We start from the raw sequence: 5,458 nt of genomic DNA, 5'->3' as shown, positions 1-5,458 counted from the left end.
AAATTTCTGCAGAATCTGAAGCTTTCTTGGTCCATTTGACAGGTTGATATTGGTTCAGAGGTCAGTTTACAGGGGAAGCTCTGCTGAATTTTTCCCAGGAAAGTAAACCACTGTGAAGCGTAGCGATGGCTGGATCACAGGACACTGCTCTTTACAATATCAAGAAGCTGGATGGAACCAATTTCCCATTGTGGAAGAAGCAGATTTGGCACGTGTTGGTACAAAAGAAGCAGATAAAACCTATAAAGCTCAAGGGGATAAAACCAGAAGATATGGACGAAGATGAATGGAGCGAAATGGATGAATTGGCACTTTCTACCATTATGCTGACTTTGGAAGAAAGCGTTTACTTCAATGTAGCAGACGAGATGTCGGCTTATCAAGCATGGTTAAAGCTGAGTGATCTTTATGAGAAGTAGCGTGCAGCTTCACAGGTATACTGGCTTAAGAAGCTTGTTGACTTGAAGATGAAAGAAGGGACACCTATGTCCAATCATCTGAATGAATTCAACACAATCTACAGTCAGTTGTCAGCTCAAGGTGTCAAGTTTGATGAACCTGTTAGAGCTATGTTCCTATTGATCACATTGCCGGAAAGTTGGGACACTTTTCGCACAGCTTTGAGTAATTCTGCACCTCCAGATGGTTTGAACATAGCAGGTGTAGAAGGAAGTCTGCTTACTGAAGAAACCAATAGAAAGACAATGGACAAAGGCAAAGGAACAGCCTTAGTTGTCAGGGGAAGGACCAAAGAAAAGTACAAAGGTGGAAAGAGGAATCAGTCTCGTAGCAAGTCTCGCAGTGCTAAAGGCAAGAGTGACATAGAATGCTACCATTGTGGCAAGAAGGGTCACATGAAAAGAGACTGCAGAGAATGGAAAGCAGAAAAATGCAAAGAGAAAGCTGAAGACCATGGTGAGAAGAACAAGTCCTCAGTGAAGATTCAAGAAATAAATGTGACAAACACTGTTGCAGAGGATGACAGTCTAGTGTCAGGAGACATCTACTTCTTGAAGAATACAATGGACTCAGCTCTTCTTACAACATCTGATGGAAATGCATTGAGTGACTGGATTATAGACTCAGGGGCATCACTTCATGTGTCTCCAAACAAGGAGTGGTTTACTTCTTATGTGACCACTAAAGATAATGTTCGGCTAGGCAATGGGCAGACATGTGAGATCTTAGGTGTTGGAGATGTTCAATTGAAGTTTCAGAATGGCTCTTCTTTCACACTGAAGAATGTGAGACATGTTCCCACAATTACAAAGAGCTTGATCAGCACAGGTTTACTTGATGATGCTGGCTACGTCACCACTTTTGGACAGAACATGTGGAAGATATCCAAGGGTTCTATGACAGTAGCACATGGAGTAAAGTCTGGAGGACTTTACATGATTTATGTATCAAATGTCTTTAAGAATGTAATCAATGTAACCGAGCAGCCGAACGTTTCTTTGTGGCATAGCCTGTTAGGACATATGTCCAAGAAGGGAATGGAAATCTTGTCTCGTTCTGGTTATTTGCCTGGCTTTTCATTTGATGATTTTCAATTCTGTGAACATTGTCTGTATGGTAAGCAAACACAGCAGCCACTTAAGCATAGAAGCAGTAGAAGAGATACACAGTTGGCACTTGTTCATTTTGATTTGTGTGGACCTATGCCTAACCTATCTCTAGGGGGAGCTTCTTACTTTATGACATTTATAGATGATTACTCTAGGAAAGTATGGGTTTACTTTCTCAAGCACAAGGATGAAGCGTTTAGTGTTTTCAAAACGTTTGTGACACTTGTGGAGAATCAGAGTGGCAAGAAGCTTAAATGCTTACGCACTGACAATGGTGGAGAGTATGTTCCAAAGGCCTTTCAGGACTTCTGTGAGTCAAAAGGCATAAAACATGAACTTACTGCTCCTTACAATCGTCCTCAAAATGGTGTTGCTGAGAGGATGAATAGGACCATACAAGAGAAGGTCAGAAGTATGTTGTCTAATGCACAGCTGCCAAATGGGTTTTGGGCTGAAGCTGTATCAACAGCTGTTCATCTTGTAAATAGATCTCCTAGCAAGGTTTTGCAGAAGGATTCAGTGCCAGAGATGGTATGGTCAGGCAAAATGCCCTCATACAAGCATCTCAGAGTCTTTGGCTGTGAGGCATATACTCACGTTCCAAAGGAATTTAGGAACAAACTTGAGTTAAAGAGTAGAAAGTGCATCTTTCTAGGCTATGGTAATTCTGGTGAGATGGGGTACAGACTTTGGGATCCCAAATCCAGAAAGGTTGTTCGCAGCAATGATGTTCACTTTAATGAATCCAAATATCATTCTAAACCAGAGAGGGTTGAGGAGATTAGAAGAGTTGTCTTCCAAGAAGGTGGACCTGCACGTGCAAGACAAAATGTCAGGGCTCAAGAGGAGCAAGGGCAGGATAGATTGGAACCACAGGTTGTGGCTGAGCCTGAGCCACCTATTGTGATCTGGACATGTCACGCGACCTCTTGATAGGTTTGTTCCATCTATGAACTATGTCATGTTGACTGATTGCAATGAGCCTTCATGTTACAAGTAATCAGTGCAAATGAAGGACTCCGGGAATTGGCAATTGGCCATGGAGTCAGAGATGACAGCTCTGCATAAAAACAAGACATGGAAGCTAGTTAAATTACCACGGGGCAAAAAGGCTCTACCCTGTAAATGGGTTTACAGGTATAAGATCACCGCTCATGATAGTCAGCCAAAGTACAAAGCAAGGCTTGTTGCCAAGGGCTTTAAGCAAGAACAAGGCATTGACTTTGATGAAGTCTTCTCTCCGGTGGTCAAAATGACTACATTGAGATGCTTTCTTGCATTGGTTGCCATATTAGATTTGGTGTTGCACCAAATGGATTTCAAGACAATGTTCTTGCATGGTGATTTAGATGTGGAAATTTACATGCAGCAGCCAGAAGGGTTTGTTGAGAAAGGCAAGGAACATTGGGTATGCCAGTTGTTAAAGAGTCTTTATGGCTTAAAACAATCACCGAGGGCATGGTACCATAATTTCCACAAGTTTATGCTTTCTCAAGGCTACAAACGTAGCGAGTTTGATCACTGTGTATATACAAAGAAGGCTAAGGATGGCAGTTGGATGATCCTTATTTTGTATGTGGATGACATGTTGATTGCTGGCAAGCACTTGGAAGAAATTTCATCTTTGAAGTCAAAGATGGCAAAATCGTTTGACGTGAAAGACATGGGTGAGGCAAGTCATATACTTGGTATGCGCATTGAGAGAGACAGATCAAAGAAGTTGATTTGGTTATCTCAAACAGAGTATATTGAAAAGGTTTTGCAACGTTTCAATATGGAGAAGGGAAAGGCATTCCCTTGCGTACTAACTTTCCTTTTCCGTTTAGCAGCATCATCCTCCTTTAGAGATGCACTGATCTGCTCTGCAGTTGCCATAGATAGCTTGGGTCCGTTTGGCATACGGAATACAGAAGCAATGCTTTCTGGTGTGACAGACACCTTCTGGCCATAAATCACAACACTGCCATCTTAAGCATTGAAAGAATCCAGGACTTGCCTTATAATGGCTGTGTCAAACTCAATCCTCGTGGCTTGCAAAACCACACGCAAGTCCCACAGTTGGAGTAGAGCCTTAGCTTGATCAGTAAACACATAGCAATGAATTTTGTTGTGCGGGATGAGTGGAAGAGTTGCCTTTGTAGCAGTAATAAGAGCTTGGGTTTCGTTGATAGTGTCTTGCATCTTTTCTGACAGTTTCCTCCTACCCATGCACTGTGAAGATGATGAAGCAGGTGAAGAAGAAGATGACTTACTTGATTCTTCAAAATCGTATCCAGGTGTGGCTGACAAAGTCAGACGACAATCCACAGTCTCCTCAGAGGATGAGGTTTGCGGCTGTAGTGAAGATACTTCAAAGCTCGGTGATGGCGAGTGGACAACAGGAGGTAATCATCGCGCAAGAAAGTTTGCGAGGAAAAATGCCTACTTGCCTTACTGTTATACACGTTCGTGCCATAAAAGCTCCACCACTTACCGCTCCTAGACTTTTGTGCACCACAATTGACGTGGCAGACATGCATTGGACAAGACTTTCACCCGTCATTGAAATGATTACCACTGATATTCCATCTGACCGTTGGTCGCCTAAAAACTGATAACTTTGTCCCCTATGTTCTGGTCCTGGTATAAGCCTGGCTTGGTCGTGCTGGTACTGGTACTGGTTCAGAAATCGGAACTGGCTGCACATGAAAAAGTCCCAAGATAGTTGATTCTGGAATTTCTTGGTCTTCAGCGCCTAGATCCTCAGTACCCTGTTCCTCGCAAGGCTCTCTAGCATCTGAATAGTAGAGCTTGATTTTAGCTCCATTATACACCCCTGGCAGCAGTAATCGAGACAAGTCTTTTAGTCTTACCATACCGTTGGAGAAAACCCAGTCCACTTCGAATGGTCTTGCCCATGCTATCTTTATATTCGGTTTCTTAGGCCCCAATTTGGACTGATATAGGAGTAGCAAATCCCCTTTCTGAAACTCTCAGACCTTAATCCTTTGATCATGCCAGTGTTTCCTTCTTTGCTGAACAATCTCCTATTCCAGCATAGCCCTTTGTCTCAGTTCATCTAACTGGGTAAGGTCCTCCAGTCACTTCTTAAGATTGTGATTAAAATATAACCCATATTCTACAGCCATTCTGAGACTTGGAATAACAAACTCCATAGGGACAATAGCTTCAGTGCCATATACCATTCTGAATGGTGTTAATCCTGTAGTGACCTTATAAGCTGTCCTATATGCCCATAAAGCAGTTTGAAGCTTCAAATCCCACTGGTTTGGCTTTTTCTGCACAATCTTAGTGAGAATAGTCTTAATGGTCTTGTGACTGCTTTCGGCCTGTCCATTGCATCTAGGATAATAAGGTGTGGATTTCCAATGCTTGATTGAAAGCATATCCATAAGGATCTCCATAGTGTCATTGATGAAGTGTGTCCCTTGATCCGACACAATCTCCACAGGACAACCGTAGCGACAAACAATATTCTCAAATAGAAATCTTGCAGTGGATTTGGCTTTGTTGTCAGGAAGAGCCTTAGCTTCTACCCACTTGGTCACATAGCAGGTAGCCATCACTATATACCTATTCTTCCTGGGAGTAAACTTCTTGAAAGGTCCCATAAAATCCAACCCCATTTCATGAAAACACCCAGTGGTTGTACTGGTGTTAAGGGAGTCACGTCTGCAGCTGTGGGTCTACCCATTCTTTGACATATGTCACAAGTTTTGCAGAAACTTCTGACATCGGATATCAATGTTTGCCACCATAAACCAGCCTGCAGAATCTTCTTGTAAGTAACATCAGTAGAAAAGTGTCCACCAGATTCTCCATTATGCATCGCTGAGATAACTTGCATTCTCCCCTCCATAGGTACACATTGGCGAAGAATACCATCGACA

The sequence above is a fragment of the Adiantum capillus-veneris genome, chromosome 18, assembly GCF_014529385.1.
Source record: "Adiantum capillus-veneris isolate H3 chromosome 18, ASM1452938v2, whole genome shotgun sequence".
NCBI classification, from domain to species: domain Eukaryota; kingdom Viridiplantae; phylum Streptophyta; class Polypodiopsida; order Polypodiales; family Pteridaceae; genus Adiantum; species Adiantum capillus-veneris.
The sequence above is the reverse complement of the archived record's forward strand: the minus strand, read 5'-3'. Positions refer to the sequence as shown.